This window comes from Oryza glaberrima, chromosome 4 (genome assembly GCF_000147395.1).
Source record: "Oryza glaberrima chromosome 4, OglaRS2, whole genome shotgun sequence".
In the NCBI taxonomy this organism is placed as follows: domain Eukaryota; kingdom Viridiplantae; phylum Streptophyta; class Magnoliopsida; order Poales; family Poaceae; genus Oryza; species Oryza glaberrima.
Genome location: NC_068329.1, coordinates 6,246,401 through 6,267,168, shown reverse-complemented (window position 1 = coordinate 6,267,168; position 20,768 = coordinate 6,246,401). Strand labels below are relative to the sequence as shown.

The 20,768-nt window shown below is 39.9% G+C and overlaps 1 long non-coding RNA gene across 11 annotated transcripts; it reads left to right on the top strand.

Moving 5' to 3' along the window:
• Positions 1 to 562: 562 nt before the first annotated feature.
• On the top strand, positions 563 to 10,187 carry LOC127770183 (uncharacterized). Of its 11 annotated transcripts, none has more exons than XR_008016889.1 (8): positions 563 to 989; positions 1,220 to 1,253; positions 1,346 to 3,282; positions 3,349 to 3,413; positions 3,547 to 3,687; positions 4,533 to 6,396; positions 7,686 to 7,751; positions 8,816 to 10,187. It is a non-coding gene; the product is annotated as an uncharacterized LOC127770183 (long non-coding RNA). The 11 variants fall into 11 exon arrangements; XR_008016896.1 differs by having other exon boundaries at positions 563 to 3,282; positions 4,533 to 4,586; positions 4,670 to 4,778; positions 6,306 to 6,396; XR_008016893.1 differs by lacking the exon at positions 1,220 to 1,253.
• The last annotated feature ends 10,581 nt before the right edge of the window (positions 10,188 to 20,768 follow it).

Genomic DNA, 20,768 nt, shown 5'->3' with positions numbered 1-20,768 from the left:
GCGAAGGCAAGTTTGTAATATTACCTTTCTTCTGCCGGTTTCCAAAGCTCTATGGCAAGCTCGCTTCTTCTGCTGTCCGGTTTCAGAATCTTCTCACTCCCACAATAGAACATTTCATACTGACTGTGATGTTCGATCTGAACATATTAAGTGGAACATTTAAAGTTAGGTTGATCTGAACATATTGCCATGTTCTTTTTGGTGACCGATTTAAGTAGATTTCAGATTGGACAAGTTGCCTGTGATTGTGGGAGCATCTTTTTCTTTCTAGGGTATTTGAGACAATTCAACATTTATGTGTGATTATACATTTGTTAAGATCTCCAAAAACAGATTTTTGATCTTTCAGTGATTTTTTCACATTTGCCACATGTATAGCAGTATATGACGATTGGAATTTCAAATCATCAAGTGTACTTTATTGATGTGACAACAGGGGAAGTATGGGATCAGAGAATTAAGCATATATATATTTACTGTACTTCCACTGTTATATTGTACTCCATCGTTTTTGTTGTTCTGATGATTGAATTTCAACATTGGTTCTTATCTTTTTTACAGAAGCTAGGAGGGGAACAACCGTGTTGACATCGACGGAAGGGAGCCAATCATTTGTGGATGCCATACAACTGCATGAGCTTGTTGGTACTGAATTTAGACTCGAAGTGGGTTCTTGATTTGGTCAGGTAGAATCACATTTGGTAGAGGTCCACGGTGTGTGCGCGTTGGTGTGGCTCATCGAGGCCAGGGATATGGACGAGGGACCGATGATGAACGTGGTGTTCGACACGGGCGATGGTGATCTGGTGGTGCTGGCGTTCAACGCTGTGGGTGACTAGGTAAATGGCTAAGTGGCTGCAGCACCGGTGCGCAGGATAGTGGATGCCGGTGTGTTTAATATGACCAGCGAGCAAGGAAGTGTGCTGGGATGCAGCAGTCAGATCCTTTTCTGCCCATTGTCAAATGGGATGGCAAGCCAGTTGGTGATGGTAAGTGCTATCTATATTCTTCATAACCGAAAGTAAGTAGAATTTTGCATGAAAAATTCATCAGCCATTGAAGCATCTGAATTGATTCAAGTATATTCTAATTTTACAAAGCATGAAGTAGTACGGCTAAAGGTTTGCTGCCATTTTATAACAATTTATTTTTTAAAAGATAATCATAGTAGCAAATACTTGATGAAATACTAACTCTCTTAATATCTGGTTTATTATAGGATTGCATGCACTTGAAAGAATTCAGGATAGTTGGTATATCCTTATACTCTATACATTTGCGGTTCAAATTTACAGCATGTTCTATAAACTAATTCATAAATGACAAATTTCAATTTATTATGCAGAATGACAAAAAATGCTTTTGCACTATCTAACATGCTTTGCGAAGGCACGTGGATTGGTTCAGATAGGGTTCTTGTTACTTATGATTATACTTGAGCTAGACAATGACTCCTGAAACTTTGGAGGCAACATATCCTATGCACACAGGCCCTCACGTGTACACACGTGCACACCAACTAAAAAATGTCACCAAAAAATCTAGAAAAAATCATACACATACTTTCAATTGTATTACACCTAGAGTTAAAATCTTAACGTCAAATTCATTGTATTTTAGCCGTAACAAAAAAAACAAAAAATCTGACAGTTTTAAGGTTGCAATTTTGTCAGAATTTTATCTTTTTTGTTATTCTCTATGCAGAATGAATTTGAAGATGCGACTTTGCACGTAGATGTAATACTATTGAAAGTACATATATGAATTTTCCTAGAATTTTTTGTAATAATTTTTAGTTGGTGTACACGGTGTGTACACGCGAGGGCCTGTGTGCATAGGATACGCTGCCAACTTTGGAAGGTCATTTCTGTATGATTATATCCTTCCATTTAGGTGAAATTTGTCTCGGTGATTAATATAATTTATAAAATAATCAAAACGCTTCTCCTTGTAATATGAAGTTTGGTTTGTATTATTTGTAGGCAATATGCTTTGTTTGTATTCCTAAGATACAAAAGTTGTGATTTTATATTTTGGAGGCTATATAATTAGCAACAATATAATAACTCTCTCCGTAGTTCTTTTTTCCTAAATATTAAATTTATCATATTAGATACTTGATACCGAACCATGTGTCATGATTTCTATTACTAAACATACACGTAGCGTTAGCACGGGCATATTATATCTAATTTATAGTTAATTTATTATATATCTTAGTTTTACTCATTATATCTTAGTTTTACTCATTACTCATTAATTTGACAACTATAGGATATGATGGATTTGGATCGTTGGATGTGTGACATGATGAAAGATGAATGAGTAAAACCATTTAAAGCTAATAGTTTTACTCATTCATCATTCATCATATCACACATCTAACGGTGCAAAAATCATCTGATGAGTTAAGATCGGACGTCCCAGATGCGCGCGTGTCGCTCCTCATCCTCTCCCGCACACCCCCCCTCTCTCTCTCTCTGCCGCAATCGACGCAATCGCCGTGCCTCCTCCGCATCGGCGCGATCGCGCATCCTCTCCCGCATCTCCCTCTCTTCCGCATTCGCGGCGCCTCCTCCACATCCCTCCCCTCCACGTCACGATCGAGCGCCGCCTCCCCTCCCACCACGCCCTCCACCTGAATCCCTCAGGCATAATCCGCCTGCGAGGAGGAACGCCTCGCCGGTAGCTGGCGATGGGGTAAACGCCCGTTAAGGGTGAGCCCGTCCTCCGTCGTCTTCCCGTCGCGCGCGGAATCCAACGAACCAGATCCCTCTCCTCCCTCCCGCACCCACCCATGCGCTCCTCTCCCCCCAACTCCCGTCCCCACGGTCGCCCTAAATCTCGCGATTATCCCGGAAAAAAAAACTCGCCATTCTCGCTCCTCCCGTCGCCAGGTCGCCACCGCCGCCGAAGCCGCGCCGCCCATTCTGGCTCCTCCCGTCGTCAGATCACCGCCAGGCCGCACCTCCACTCTTCCTCGCTTCGCCCCTCGTCTCCTCCGCCGCACCCTCCCCTCCCCTCCGGCTCCCTCCCCCTCGCCTCCTCCGTCACCGCCCTCCCCTCCTCCTCCCCCTCCGGCTCCCCTCCCCTTCCGGCCTCCTCCCCTCGCGCTCGTCGCCGGCGAGGCGGCCCCATTCCCTTCTCCCTTCGCGGGCGAGGTGTTCGACGGACTCCTCTCCTCCCTTCTGTGCGGCCTCCTCGCGTCACGCACGCCCACGCACGGCCAGCGACGAGCCCCTCCCGCCTCTGCCCTCCGTCTCAGTTCGAGTCGAATCGAAGGTACTCCTATTTTCCTCGTAGCAATCCCTCCTCTGCCGCATCTCTTGACTCGTGGGATTCGCTCAGGGCGAGGCTGATCGATTGATGCATGGGCGAGGCGAATCGGTGGAGGTGTGCTTCCAGGGACGAAGGTGCGTGCGCCCTTATGATCAAGGGATTTCTTCTTTTTTTTTTTCTGATTTGGTTTTTGTTCGTTCATGGTTTGTGCTGCTAGCGGCGGAGGTGCGGATTCATTTTTCTCTGATTTGGTTTCTTTTCATTCAGGGTGCGTGCCGCTAGCGACAGACGTCTGGACGCCCTGTCGATCGATCTGGAGGTGGGGTTCCCTGGTAGGCGAGGAGGGCTTCGTCTCGTAAGCGCGGGATGTTCATGAGGAGCAGCAGCTCATCAGATTGATGATTAGTGGTAAGTTTCTACTTCGTATATATGGTTGGGTTCGAGATTGTTGTGAGATGGTACAAGTTTCTGCTTCCTTGGAGTAAGTTTTTGCTTCTGATTGTGGTGAGATCACCGGGATGCTTCAGTTCCTATATTCCTTGGAGACGCTTTTTTTTTAAAAAAAAAATCCCTAACCCATAGATGCCGGTTGGGGGTAATAACCGGCATCTATAATCTCTGTAGGTGCCGATTCTAAAACCGGCATAGGTGCCCACCAATTGGTGCCGGCGGGGAAACCGTCATCTATAGCCGGTTCCTAACCGGCACCTATACTGATTTCCGTAGTAGTGGTTCCTCGTCATGGAGTGCGAGGCGGCCCTCGAGCGGGCGACCGTCTGCTGTGGGTTGTGCCATGGCAGTGTCACTTCTGAACTTTATTCATTTATTTACCCCATATTTGCTATTTAAAGAAAATATAATGATATCTCTCTTTTGTGTCACAATGTAAGATCCCAGCAGTCAAGATAAGATGGTTTAGACAATTGTTAAGATCAGGAGTTAGGACATGACGTTGTTGAAATGCAGGGCCCCACTAGGAAGTGAGAACCAGGGAGCCACTATGATCCTTGTATTGCATCAGTGGCTACTATTTCAGCGAAAAAGAAAGCATTTTAAGACAGAAAATGCAGATGCAACACTTTGGTATCTAGATCAGAGTAAAATCTACATGCATGCATGCACCTTTTGTAGTTATTTGCGAGTTAATAAGTTGATGTAAAACCTAAAGTGTTGTCCTTGGTCTTGACTTTCGCTTTATGTATGCATTGATTTGTGGATTCCTGTTTTCCTCATGAGGTAAATGTTAAAAATAGGTCAGCGTCACTGGGATTTAGGCTTTGAAGAAAGATCTCCTAAGGCATATCAAGGTGACTATATAAACTGCATCTGTTGATCCGCGATTTGTAACTGCATTTGCCGTCAAGACTCTGAAACTGCATCTGTTGCCAAGATACTCTGTGCCTTGCCCTGGCACGGGATAATCCTTCACGTGGCACAGACTACACCACCGGCAACCTCGTCCATGGCGCACTCACCTCCCTAAGACTATTTACTAAACAGTTAAAACACTACCTACTCTATCTCCTGCTCTCTATTCCTCCTATTGATGTCAACAGCATGTGAGCACTACCATGCCAAGGTTTCCATTTTGCACGCAAGATAGCATGTGAATTGTGCTTGCGTCGGGGTCAGATTTTACCTACGATTTGAGTAGATGAATGTAAGTTCATCTGTAAGAAACATTAAACTGTACCTACAAAATCCTACAATTCCTGACTTTGTGTTTATGCAACTTGGACTGAAAGAACACTTTTTTTAACTGAAATGTGACATGTATAGTTTGATTTATGCAGCACCGTCAACCTCTTCTCAAGGTGATAGACGTTTCCTTGAGTTATGATGTTTCTAGATAATGTAGTTGTGCCATATGAAGCCGTGCACTGCGACCGTTTTGTTGGTTGATAGAAAAGTAAAATGATTGGATTTGGGGTGAAATGGATCTGGATGATTGAATAAAGTGTTTCCGTGTGATGCCAATTGTCAAATTCACTTCTATTTTCCAGTGCAAATTTTAGATTTTACCATTAGTCCTCTTCTTTTCATGCCGTATCAGAGAAAGCATGTGCTGTCCCGGGGAAAGATGAAATGGAAATATTGTGGTCTACTGTTCAGTTAGGATAAAAATATGGTGGTCTACTGTTTAGTTTGAAAAAAAATGTTCTTCTGATAATTTATTATTGAAACCTAATGATATTATGTATTGTACAAAAGCTGATTCTGAGATCTACTGTTTGAATTATTATTGGTCATTCTGAATATTGGAGTAGATCTTCTGAATTCCAAGAGGGATCTTTGTTCCTTTGATTTTCTTTGTACTTGTACTTTGCAAGAGCTAACCTATGATCTATTACTGGGTTCGTACTGAATTTATATTTTTGTTTGTATCTTCAAAAATGTTCAGAAGTGTTGCTGTACAGATTCTTCCTTTGTATCTATTGTGGGGTTCATACTGAATTTACATTTCCTGTTGCACACGCATGGCCATTTTCAATTGTTCAAATCCTATTAAGAGCCCTGCCAGAAAATAAAAACACTATCAGGAAGGTACAACCATGCATTTTTGGAACTAAGAGTTCGCATGATTTGGTTTTTCTCTTTCCAGGTGCTTTCTCACTTCCAATCTTTCATGGAATGGCAGCCAAATTGTAGATTAGTATTATTGAGAAATGTCATAGGAAATAGACCATTTCACCAATCATATCATTTTATTCTTGGTTTCAATAGTAGGGCTGGCCCAATCATATCATTTTATTGTTGATTTCATGTTAACAAGCTAACCCAATTAACCACTGATCAATATTTTTTTTGGAAGATAAACTTCATTTAGTAATGCCATGAATTGGAGAAGGATGAGAAACAAATTACTAGACAAGATTCAGTGGTGTATTTTGGGATGAAATGTTTTAGGCACATATAGTTTTTTATTTGCATTGCCCTTCTCTACCCTCTAAGTAAATAACTGAAAATAGATGTCTTAGCTTCTTTTCAATTCTCAGAAATTTCGCTAATTTGAACAAGTTTAGCAGATTGCCATGCGTAACCCCGCCGATCAGAGCTCTCCTGTGCCCATATCCTGTTGTTTCCAGTAGACATCCTTGGTTCATACCTCAATTGAAGGTAAAAGCAGTTTCTTCTCTCTTTTTTTCCTATTTTCCTTGATTGATTGATATTAGAAGATATTATTTTTCCTGTTTTTTGCATGTGCTGGAATTTAGAATAAAAACAATTTCCTTACCTCTAGTTTGTGAGTACACCCTATAGTTGAACAAATGGTTTTACTCATTCATCATTCATCATATCACACATCCAATGGTGTAAAATCATCTGATGAGTTAGATCGGATGTCCCAGATGCGCGCGTGTCGCTCCTCCTCCTCTCCCGCACCCCCGTCTTTCTCTGCCGCAATCGACGCCGCATCGGCGCGACCGCGCATCCTCTCCCGCATCTCCCTCTCTTCCGCATTCGCCGCGACTCCCCCGCACCTCCCTCCCGTACCGCATCCGCGCCTCTCTCTCCCCTCCCGCTCCGTCGTCAAGTGCACCGCCGCCGCCACCGAGGCCTTCAATCCTCCATCGTCAAGGGCGTCGGCTCGCCACGCTCTCCATCGCCCCGACACAGGACGCCCTCATCTCTCCCCTGCCGTCGCGCCGTCGCTGATTCACCTCCGCTAGGTCGCCGCCTATCCCCAGCAGCCGCCAGTCCACGCTCGCCCTCGCCGTTGCACAGATCGGCACCGCCGCCGACCCGATGCTCGCCCTCGCGCATTCATCGCCACCCCATCTGGCCCCTCTGCCCATCGCGCCAACTCGCCCTAGCGCCGTCTCGCCGCCTCGCGCCATCTCTGCCGGTTGCCGTCGCACCGCATCAAGTGGTCGCCGATCCCATCGCCGACCGCTCTCCATCGGGACTTCATCAAATCGCCGCCGTGCCGCCTGACCACTATCTCCGCCAGTCTCTGTAGCGCGCTCGGTCTCCATCACGTCAACTCGCCTTCACGCCGACACCGATCCTCTCCGGGCCCTGACGTCCGGTGTCTAGAGCTCTACGGCAAGTTTGATTCTTCTCCATCCCAGTTCATTATTTTTCTTGTGCCTATTTGATTTTGACTACGATGCAAGAGCAAACTATTAGATGTTAGCGAGCCTGATCTACCTCTGGTAGTCCACCAGCTAATTTGCGTTCCCTTCTAGATTTCGTAGGGATACGATAAAATAATTTGATCCTATTGTTGTGCTTTCAACCATACCATTACGGTTTCAACCTTATGATTGATCCAAGGCTAACCATTTGGAAGCATCGAATCATATATTATTATTATTTTTGGATGGGTCCATGACCTTCTCTCAGTTTTTTTTTTCTTTTGCTGTTCTAACATCAGTTCTGATTGGCAAAATTGTTTTTTACAGAAGCTAGGAGGGGAGCAAAGGAGGTGCTGGGACTGATGGAAGGGGAGCTGTTCAGGTGCTTGCTCGGTAATAGTTGGGTTTTTTTATGCTCTATAAGTACAAGATATTTCTTTTTTTATTTGAATGGAAACATTCTGCCTGGGTATCCACTTTATTAGGTCCATTTCCTGATTTCTGTTGGTTGTTTAGGTAATCATTTTCTCAATAGAAATAGTTTTTCTAATGATTTCGAGGTTTTCCATTCGCGAGTTGTAAAATGTAGCTGCTGCAATAAGATAAAAATCAACAAGTTGCTTGATTTTAAATGGTTTCAATCCAGCATGTATTTATTTATCCAGCATGTTGCATTTTTCCCCTAACCTATCAGGTCCTGTCATAGAAGAGATGTAGAAATTTAGAGAGTACATGAGTTGTATATATACTTTTTCTTTAAATTCTTCTTTTGATTTGTATATAAATAGAATATATGAGTTGAGTCATTATTATAGGCGAACTATTTTCTTGGTTGGTATGAAATGCACTTCCTATTTTTTGGGGCTGTCTAGATTCGTAGTACTAGATAATGTCACATCCTGTACTAGGTAGCTACATTTTGGGACGGAGGAAGTATATGGTTTGCATGGCACAATAAGTTTGTGCAATGCACATGCTTCTTTACGTCTTATAAATTTACCAGATTATTTGTCCCTGGAGAGCAGGCTTGATTTATGATTTTGTATTTTTATTTATTCCAATGAATTATTTATCTAAATGATCATCTCTATGGACTACTGCCTATGATGGTAGACTCGTGCCCTCATGACCAAGAATTATTTGTATCTCTTTAGGTTATCTTTATATATCTATGCAACACTGAGCTTTTTTAGCTGATCTTATGAAAAGATGAAAACCATAAAAAAGCTCTGCCCTTCCATCTCTTAGATAGAGACCAGTCAATTTGGAACTTTCAGGACTGCTTGGTACAAAGAAGATTATTTAGGAAGTTCATGCTTTTTATATTACAATTTTGTATGAGGTTGTGCTTGAACAGCTGGTTAATAAATCCTTCATGGTTTCTTTGCTAACCATCTTTACCTAATACATATTTGTCCTGATCTTTTGTTGCTTTGGTTGTATTATTGTATTTTCAGGTCATCTGGTGAAGATCAAGATACCATCCATGTGCTGGATAGGTCTCAGATAGGTGGGCATCAAGTTTAGCTTTCATGGAGCCTACTCCTCATCAGAACAAGCAGGTTCATGTACAGAGTTAATTGCTTGGCCGTTGATGCATGAAGTAGGGTCAATTGAGCTGAGGTTTGCTAGCTGTCCTCGCTCGTTGTCCTTCAACCTTTTAATTGATTTTTATAGCACAAAATATGCTTCCAAAGTGAATTTTTAAGTAAAAGAATAAAATCAGATCATTTTGGATGTGTCTGAAATCTGAATTTACGGCTGAAAACAAGCTCTTAATGATTCTCTGAACTTGAACATGTCCCTGAAACTGAATAAAATTTATGTAAAGAATATTGAGGACAAATTTATCAGGTGTATACAATATGATTGCTCTATTTAGAGATTTGTGCCATTTCAGCACCCTGCCTGTATATCTCTAAAATCTGGCTACTATATTATTGCAGAGACAAATTAGTAATAATCTGATATAAAGTAAGAGGACAAACCAGAACAAATTGTCTTTCACAGATATCTTTTATGCACATAAAAAGAAAAGGGTTTGTCAAATTAACTCCTTTTTGCTACAGGTTCCAGTATTGTCTATTAAATCTAATGTGCTTCTAATTAATCCTATATACACAATATGCTAAATTTTCAGTATTTTAAGCACTGTGCTACCATTTGCAGAAAAATAATTGGTTAATAAACTAACAGTACACTGCTATTACCAGCTGTTCTGATAAGTGGTACTTAGTTGGGTGTTGTAAGTATGCAGGTAGAAAGTGATAATAGAAAAGTGTGCCAATCAAAGAGCTATTGTGGGTTCCCAGTGACAAAAAAGATGAGTCTTTAGAAGGACTTCTAGAGCAAAGTGTTACAGCAAGGTTTGTTGAAAATTTAGGAGTTGGCACAAGAATGGAAGAAGACGGAACATATCTACTATGGTATATGCGAGATTATGCAATGCAATACAAGAAGGGGAGAAGATGGGAACTCTGAATTATCGAAGTCACCAACAATAACTTTTGATGAAGTAGTACAACAAGGTTTTAGGCATATGCTGCACTTTCTTTCCTGCTCCAATGCGATGGTGACGGAAGAATCATAGTTGTAAGCAAAAAATTTAGTGGACAATATGAATATGCATATCTGAAATTTGTGATTCTTTTTTGTATAGATAGTCTTTTTGAAGGAGCTATAACCTTGCTCTGCATCTTACTCTGCCACTGAGACCGCTAACCATCTTGTTTGGAGGTAACACTTAATGTATACTATGATTTAAGTCTGTTGTGCAGTATAGATGCATGTTACATTTTTTTAAAATCACAAACCATATTTCACTTAAAATGCTTGATCTGGATGGAATATTTACAACCCACCGACCATGTGTTTGTAAAAGCTCTTTAATATATTTTTAATTTATTTTTCATTAGTAATTCCCTTTTTTCAGCAAATGTGAGCATTTCAGTAGATTATTAAAACTATATAAGAAGATATCGGTGATTAAAATAAACCTCATTATCATCATATCATTTTTATGTACGTTCAGTATTTTTTTTATCATTTGTGGTTGTCTCATAAAATAACTTATAGTGGAGAACCTTCTATGCCAATTTGTGAGAATTTGATTGTCATGTGCACCCACACATATATCATGTTATACACATATGCCATCATGGATCTACCCTATAGTTCAACAAATCCTTTTACTCATTCATCATTCATCATATCACATATCCAATGGTCTAAAATCATCCAATCCAACGCCTCAAATTACCCCACCTCTCCTCCTCCTCTCCTCCCCGCACCTGAAATGGCGAAATCACGCCGCATCCACCGTCCTGTGTCTCGCTCTTCCCTCCTCTTTCTCCCGCATCTCCCATGCATTTCCTCCTCGCGCTCTCTCGCCCCCTCACCGTCGTGCACTCGTGCGCCGGATTTTTCACAGAATCGACGCGCTCCTCCTCCGCAGCCCGCACCACCATCGTGCCGCGCGCCTCTCCCTACCGCGAAAAAACGCCGCGCCGGCGCCCACCATCGTCACTGCCGCCCATCGCTCTCCACCGCGCCCCCATTGCGCCTGACGCGAAGGAGGAGCCCGAGGAGGAAGAAGAAGAACAAGGAGGCTGACGCCGACGCCTGCAGGTAAAGAAGACGACCGAGACCTTCTTGTACGAGGGAACACTGAAGAAGTCGTCCACGCGCGGGCGACCGGGGGCGAACCCTAGCCCCCGGCCGCCGCCACCCACCCCTCCTCTCACCGCCTCGCCACCGCCGGAAACCACGCGGACGCTGGGATGGCGGCGGCGGGGCCAAAACCCCTGACGGCGGCTCGTCTCCGGCGCAAGGAGGCGTCACAGCGCGCCGCGAAGGCCTCGCGGCGCGTGGCTGCGGATCCGCCGCCGCCGGATCTGGCCCTTCCGTGGCTGGATCCGGCCCGTCATCACCGGAACTGACCGGTGAGCTGACGGAGCGGGCGACGGCGGCAGGTGGCGTGAGGACGGCGGCGTTTGGCGGGGGAGACGGCCGACGGGAGACGCGGGCGACACCGCGGCTGGAACTTGCTGACAGGAGGTGGTACGGCTCTGGCCGCTGTGGGTACCTCCCCCTCCGCCACCCACCACACGTCGCCCCCCGGCAGATTCACCGCCTGCCTGCTCGCCGTCGCCGCCATCACCACCATCTTCGCCCTCGCCCTCACCCTCCACCGCCCTGACCTCTCCGCCGCCTCGCCACGGTGAGCGCCCGCCCCCCCTTGCTCCCTCCACCAATTGCTCGCGGGTGCGGTTCGCGATCAACGCGGAGGACAGCCTCAACAACAGGTTCAGGCCCATCCAGGGGCTCACCACCGACGCCGTCTTCTCCGTTGACGACGACCTCATCGTGCCGTGCTCCACGCTGCGGTTTGCCTTCGCCGTGTGGCAGAGTGCGCTCTCTGCCATGGTGGGCTTCGTGCCCCGGATGCACTGGCTTGCTGACCCGGTATGCACAAATGCACTCAAACTCACGACCATTTCTGAATTTTTAGTGCACCATGAGTAATCTTTGAATTTGTGGTGCATCATGAGTAATCTCTGAATTTCTGAACTTTTGGTGCATCATGAGTAATCTGTGCACTAATTGAGGATGGCTACACATTAAATAGCTACTCATCTCTTGCAATTACCAACATAAGTAAAGTACTTAGCACAATGTTAGCCTTTTGTGCTTGCTTCATCCCTTGTGCTTTAGGCATGATGAACAATAGAATAATAGATTATCATCCCGGCCAACACACGGGAACTGGCTTTACGTCGCCACTGCTTGTGACCTGCTTGATGGAATGCTTGCCTTGGAGTTCTTAAATATATTATCAAAATGTACATATATGCCTTAAATTACATCTTATAGTACCCATATGAATGTATATACTTATACTTATAGTACCCATATGAATACAAGCATGTGTTTAGTAAAATGCTAACAAGGTGCATAGACCTGTCTAGGGCATTGGGCAATGACATGTCATCATTTCTTAAGTCTTGTTTACTGTCCTTCTATGCATCTATCTAATTAGCTCCATGATAAATAATTTTGAGTTACATGGATGCTTCATTGAACAGAAGCTTCTACAGCTTTGATTATTTATCATGGCTTAAAACCTTTCATTTCTTCTATCGTTGTGCAAAGTTAGAAAAGGATATTAGCAACATGAACATCATGCCATCATGGATATTCCAATTTTTTGACCAAAATTTAGATGTGTATCTATACTTTATTATAACAGCACCAGCATCAGTTTGGCTATACATGGAGCGTTGATACAAGTAGTCCTAGCTAGCGCTTGATTTGATCAAACACCTCATATTTGAAGTTGGATCCTTACCTCCAAATCTCCCCAAAACAAATAATTTGTGCTTTAAAGGCATCAATTTAAAATTTTCTGATATATGATTGCTAGATGATACAGGACATCATGGCCATTCGTGATTTGATCAGAAGTCCATCAATTTAATGCGTTTAACAAAGTCTTTTTAATGACATTGCTCCCAGAAAATTCTGCCTACTCTCTAGCCATCTCCCTGGGCGAACCCAGTCCCATTACTATCCTCGCATGGATTCCGTTTTCTTTGTCCCCTTGCCAGCGCTAGACTGATTGTTAAATTTATTCTTGATTAGAGTGCTTCTCCTTTCAGCAACTGTCAGTATCTGAAAACTCATATTTTCTATGCACATGATTTTGAAGTTTTAAAAAATATTTGACTAGATGCCTCACAAATGTGATGTTTGTTGAATCCACAAAATGCTTTGGACATAACATAAGACTATAGTTTCAGTGATGTTCAGTGGCGAATCCAGGGTGTAAATTGAGGAGGTGCTAGTGTAAAAAATATAATACTCCCTCCGTCGCTAAATATTTGACGCCGTTGACTTTTTTAAACATGTTTGACCGTTCATCTTATTAAAAACTTTTGTGAAACATATAAAACTGTATGTATACATAAAAGTATATTTAACAATGAATCAAATGATAGGAAAAGAATTAATAATTACTTAAAATTTTTAATAAGACGAACGGTCAAATATATTTAAAAAAGTCAACGGCATCAAATATTTAGGGATGGAGGGAGTATGATTAAAATAAATAAAGGTATATCAACTAAAGTATTTTCCAATGAAAACCAAATGTGCATATGATAAAAAAAAACTCTCTATTTTGATTTGTGGCTATATTAAAATATTCACAAATATATGTGAATATATTGTTATTTATACTTGGAGGATGTTCTGTTTTATCAGTTTGGGCAGTAGAAGAACTAAGGTAGCCTGTGCTATTCGGGAAATTTCTTCACTAATGACTAATTAGATTTGTTAATGACTAATTAAGAGCAGGGATTAGAGGTGGGGCTGGCACACCAACCAGCCCCAACAGTGAATCCGCCACTAGTGATGTTGTATTTCGAATGTTCATAAAGCATGCTGTCAGATTATCTGTACAGCATATATTCCTGTTGCCTTAAATCCATCATGATTTTTCAGGTTTTGGATGTCACACGTCTTCACAATGTTAACAACTTGCTTAGCCTACATTATTTCCATATTGTTTAGTGTTTACTGAGTACTGACCATAGCAAATCTTGTTTGCATGGATGAATCACATTCACAATCCAATGGCCTTGTCCTCTTGATTGACTATGTCTAAGCTCTTCCCCTTTTTAGTGTTTTTCTATTTGGATTCCATGAAGGGCTATACTACTGCACTTGTCACACTTGATGCCAGGTATGTTCAAATGTAGAAGAGATTAATTCTAGCAATTTCGTTCTACAGTTGATTGCAGATTGTAAAGTTCAGTGAACCACCCTTTGACATCAGAAACCTCTCACTAGTGTGTCTATCTAATCCGTTGATGCTTTCTTTAGTTAGACAAACTATGTGTGTTCTGAGTTAGAATATAATATCCTGGATCTTCTGTGTTCTGTGCATGTCTCTTTGTGTATATATGCTTGGAGTCATGCTGTAATGATCTTCAATTTTGTCCAAGATTACCACTATCCATGAGAACATCTGCTATTGCTTTATTTGGATTTTTTGGTGATCGATGAGATTTTACTATATCCTATACTGTTCAGATAGCCTGAAATTCTGAAATCTTTTTCTTCAGGAGCTATGTTATTCCTGTTTAGTTTTTATATTATGAGAAATATGTGGATCATTTATACCCTGGGTTGAACTGCACTTAACTTCTCCTGAAGACCATGTGTTGCCTCTATATTTCCATCATATCTTGTGCCATTGTTTGTTCTGAGGGCTGTAGTTAAACTCATTTTTTTTTTCCTGTTGGACTGCTGTGTTTTCCCCTGATTTTTCCATGGTTATGTGTTTATAATTTTACTCCTTTGACTTGACATCTATTTGTAGCACAAACGGATAAGGAATCAGAGTTGTACATTTTATTTTCTAGCAGTTATCCATGGGATGGCAGCTGGGAGGCATCTGACCCTGGCTGGTAAGACATACAAGTGCCCCTCTGCAGCTGTAAAATTCAGTCCTGAATCTTTTCACTTAATTTATATCTGTAGTGTTAGCAGAACAATATGATCATTAGCCATTGAGATGATGTAGCAGGCAGTCATATGAGATTTTTTTGGACCTCAATGTTAGCATGGCCCATTTCCTGATTAATTGGACTGGTTGATCTGCAAAGGTTGGTCTTGTTAGCTGAAGTGACACCATATGCAGCTTATTACCTTGATAAAAATGGGAGCAATGCTCTCATGCGTTTTTGAGGGAAAAAAAGAGGAAGCAGTGTCAACGGAAACTGATCCTTACTGCAGAGGTGCATCAATACTGAAATGAGTCTTGTGCTACAGTTAATTGTAGTAAATCACTACAGCAGTAGCAATGGTGTTTCCAGTGTAGTGCAGACAACTTCTGTTACTGTAGAATTTCAACTGGAAAGTACACCTCTGATCTGATGTTCAGAATTGATCCTAAAACATGACCCAAAATTGATGCCGACTCAAGTGAACTTGTCAAGAGTCTGCGTGACAAGTTGCTTCTGTATTTAAAGTTGGTGATGATAATGCCAAAATTCTGGTGCATGAAGGTTCTCTAACCCGTTGTTGGATGGGTTTTAAGAAAAACAAGTTGTCAACCGATTTTTATTGTAAATCATTCTAGGAAACATACTCCAAACTACTATGAATTTTCCTGGTTATTTATTTAATCCGTGTGCCACTTTACGTAGAAAATCATGTGTTTGTGTAAACCTTAAATTGACATGTTGGCAAATGTCAATATAGAATTGTTTTTCAGAATTTCGAGGTGTTGAAGACATTTCAGTGAGGAAGGTTACAATATAACATCGAGTATAAGGTGGTTACAACGCATAGTTGGATGATTTCAGAGGCGTGTACAACATGCATAAGGTGTTTTTCATATTTCGTTTTACTTATATATTTTGGACGTACATGAAATTGTTTTAGAATCAGTGGCGTTCTACAATCAATGTCTTTACCGCAAGAAAGATTCAAGTTTTCCAGTGCTTGTAGTAAAAGTTTCTTTATAGGGATTTTTATGGTCAATAGGAGGTATCGAGAGGTTATTAGAGCTAATACTTCCTCCATCTAATTTTAATAGTCATATTTTATCTTGGCACACAGAACAAGGATAAGTAATTTTACTTATCATCCATTTAAACATACTACTAGTCATTCCTCGTAAACAAACGATTCATTAATATTTATATTTCTCAATACCCATGTAGCCAATCATATGTGGAAGAATAGAGAGACATACATTGAATCCGAGAAAGTCATTAAGAGGATATGTTGTTGGATTGAAATATGCCTATCAAAAATAAATTTTTTAGATTTAAAAAAAATGACTATGGAGGGAGTATAAAGGTACGTAAAATCTATTTGGAGAGGCATCTTGATTTTTCCTTAACTAGCGACGCCTAAACATGGAGAAACGTGGAGAAGTCTAGCTACTACATAGTACTACATGCATGCATTTTTTTAATATACATGTACGTCCTTTTTCTCTTCAAACAAAATTTTCTCTCAAATTACTTATCCGATCTACAATCCGATTACATCATTGTGTTCGTTACAATTAAATCTTCACAACAAGATCTTACATGATTATATTAAGATGAAAAAAATATTTATATTTGTAAATTACTTTTATTTTATATGTAAGTTACTTTTATCATATATATATATATATATGATAAAAGGTACTTTTAGAGTTGATTAAATTACTTCTTAGATATATAAAAGTAAATTTAATAGAGTCTAAAAGTAATTTACATATATTATAAAAGTAACATAAAACAAAATGGAAGTAATTTTGTCACGACAATAGAAGTAAATTCGTTGTACGGATAAAAATATGACTTTATCTAAAAATTAAATTTAATCAGCACTGATTAACACACATAAGTTTAACAATTTTTAAAAGTAACTTCAATGTTAATTGGAAGTAACTTTTGCATGGTTCAAAAGTAACTCTCTATAAATCTGTTTAATCATCGATTGTTTTTTTCCCTTTCATTTTTGTTTTCATGTAGAATGAGAAAAGAAGATACTGTTGTATTTTTTAAGTTGAAAGGAGATACTAGATGGAGTACAAAGTAGCTACCACTAGCTGTGTAGTCACATCCAATTAAAAAGACATTCTGTCAGGGTTACGGATAAGGTATGCCCTCTATCCTTGATATACGATGGGTACCGATATAGTATACCCGTGCGTGTACGAATAGTTTCCGTTTACATTAAGGAAATCTATCCCGTAATAGGAACAGAATCTACGGATGGAAAGAGTCCTACTCGGACGAGATTGGGTCTTTACCATATCGTGAGGGGTCCGATATCTCCGAGTTCTACTTGGAGATCGACTGACCCGCGGTATAAAAGGGACCCCCTGGCAGGATCTAAGGCATCAAATCTCACCGCCAACACACCCACCACAGCCTACGAAGCCGGAGCTTACAGGAGCCAAGTCACCGGGAGATCTAGTTGGGCCAACTCGACTACGGTCTCATCCATATCACCGAGTTCTTCTATTCCTTTGTAATATGTGGTTTCCACCATATAATCCCATACCAACTGGATTAGGGCTATTACCTGCTAAGGGGCCTGAACTAGTATAATCCTTGTCTTTTGTCTGCTTGATGTCATACTACATAGATCCTCGTACCAACAGACCCCAATACCCTCTATATCCGGTCTACGGGTATCCCCCGTCGACACATTCATTAAAGTTACTTTCTTTTTGTTACAAGTTACTTCTATAATATATGTAAATTACTTTTAGGCTTCATTTAATTTACTTTTACATGTATAAGAAGTAATTTAGTGAAATCTAAAAGTAATTTAGATATATTATAAAAGTAATTTATATTTTTTTATCAGAATATAATCACGTGAGATCTTGTTATAAATATTTAATTGTTACAAACATAACGGTGCAATCGGATCGTAAATCGGATGAGTAGTTTAAGAGAAAATTGTATTTGAAGTATATGTGGATAATGTCTCTTATAAATGGAGTGGTAGCTGGTTTAGACAAACTAGCTACCACTAGTTGTGTAGTCACGTCCATAAAGGTAATATATATTTTTTAGTATAATTTTTTTACCTCCTGGTACCTTTGATACCAACGATCCTCCTAGCTACCACTAGTTTTGTTTGGACGCATAGTTAGCTGTTCTAGACTATTTGTTACATGATACGATATAGTTTTCGGGGATATGAAGGAAAACGTGTGGCCTATGGCCTCACATTCATCTTAGTTTATTAAGATCTTTTACGGTGTTTGCGAGATACGTAAAGGTATTGAGAGGTGGTGCGATGTGGATCATTGATCAAGAGAAAGGCAAGGGCAAGATGTGAAATAAAATTATTATAACCAATGGCAGTAGGGTAAGTAACTAGTAAAACAACGATAATTTTGTTTGATGTGAATATCTTTCTTGATTGAACCGGTACGTATTAAAAAAGAATAGGTACTTATCTTCCTTATGCTTGGTTACATAGGTGATTAGTTCGCAAATCTGTAGACTAGGCGCACGTTGATCCAGATATCCGAATACCTTATTCTAAATCCATAAATCCTAAAATCAAGGAGGTAGTTAATTTTCAATGGCAACAATACAGGGGACTCCTAATGGGCGGGTGATCGCTCCCTCCCCTCCCAAGCGATCACCCGCCCCTGCCCCTACTACTTTACCCCCCCTTCTTCTCTTACTACTACACCATACAAATTTGAATAAAAATTCAAATTTGAAATTGGTATGTAAACTTTTTACTTATAAACTTTGGGTCTATAAACTAATATTTGAATTCAAATTCAAATTTGAAACGGGTATGTAAACTTTTGACCTATAAACTTTGGGTCTATAAACTAATATTTGAATTTAAATTCAAATTTGAATCGGGTATGTAAACTTTTTGACTTATAAACTTTGGTTCTATAAACTTTAGATGTATATATAGAAATACTATATATAAAAAAATATTTAAATTCAAATTTAAATTTGAATCGGATATATAAACTTTTGACTTATAAACTTTTGGTCTCTAAATTTTAGATGTGTAAACTTGAGGTGTATAAACTTTAGATGTGTAAACTTGAGATGTATAAACTTTAGGTGCATAAATTTACTAAAATAGGAAAGTAATACGGTGCCAAAAAAGGAAACCGGGTGGAGGGAGGGAGGGAGGGGGAAGGGGGATCGATGGCAACCCTTGTCGCCGGGCGATTGATCGCCCATTAGCACTTCCGAACAATACATGCTATCCAAGCATGCATGTGATTTCCATTTTACCCGATACATTACAAAATAACTGTAAGGAAATAAGCTATTTAATTGCTTAAGACATTTTAGTTAAATTTCATCGGGGAGATGACGCAAACACGTGGAAACAATATAAATATATCGTATTGAGGATGAATTACACATGAACCTACTAACCACTGATCTTTTTACCAAGGTTAGATGTTCTTTGTGATAAAATGTAAATATCAAAATAACCTGGCAAACATTCGGTCATATTTTAACCAATCGTGCTCCTAGAACAAAATGAAAATCTAGAAAATATCACGTAAATATAAATCTAAAACAAACACGTAAATAATGTAACAGAGGATTACTTCGTGACTATATTCGTAGGAAAAAATGTAAATCTAAAAAACATGTCATGTAAATTACCGGGCACACAGTTAGTGAGGTATTGTATGCACCTATGTACCTAGAACTAATATCGAAAACAATTATGCCATTCTCTATCTCCTACGAAAATTATCATTTTACTTTTACCACCTACTCCCTCCGTAAAAAAAAAAAACTCAACTTCTAGAGTTTGAATTTTGTCCCATAAAAAAACCAACTTCTACCATCCTATACCATCCTACCTACTCTTTATAGATAAAACTCCCTTTAATACCCTTTACCTACCTATTATTACTCTTACTACTTTTTTCAATGATTAAGGGCATTTTAGTCATTTCTATCCTCCACTAATTCTATCTTGGGATGCTAGGATTGGATTTTTCGTGGGACGGAGGTAGTAAGTAACTATATCAACCTTTTAAGTGGTACCTTTCATTGTGCAGCGATAGACTTTTACCCTTTTTAAAATGCAAACACCGTAAAAGATCTCCAGATTATTTGTTAGGATAAAACCTAGGAAACCAGTATTTGCAAAAAGTACCAGTCACCCAAGCCTGACCAGTAATTAGTGATCTACTCCCTCTGTTTCATATCATAAAACTGATTGAGAGAAATTGATTAGGTAGAGACAGAAAAACTCCCTCGTATTTTACGCGCATATTTTCTGAACTACTAAATGATATTTATTTTATAAAAAAATCTATAGAAAAATTGCTTTAAAATATCATATTAATCTATTTTTTAAAATTTAAAATAATTAATACTCAATTAATTATTCGCTAATGCTCACCTTGTTTTGCGTATCTTCTCAATTCTCTCTTTTCCCCTCATATAAAAAAGACTTTAAGTTGCTTGATTTTTTTTCCTAGTCAAACTTTTTTAAGTTTGATCACATAATAAAAGAATATAGCAACATTTAAAAAAAACATATTCAATGTTACATTTAACCGAACTATTTTTTTAATAAACTGTCAAACCTAAATAAATTTGGCTAGAAAAGATTCAAAATAACTTATAATATGAAACAGAGGGAGTAGAATTTACTGGACATAAATCCAAATCGAATATTAGAATTTGAATAACGGTTTTCCCAGAAAAAAAAGGAATTTGAATAATGGTTACGGATCAGGGACTAGTTGAAAAAAAAATGTTTGACATTCTTGTAATAATTTATACATTGAAATAAACATCATACACGAATCCATGTTAAATGAAAACGACACAACTTGTGGGAGGTGGAGATATCCTATCAATGGGCATTATACATGTG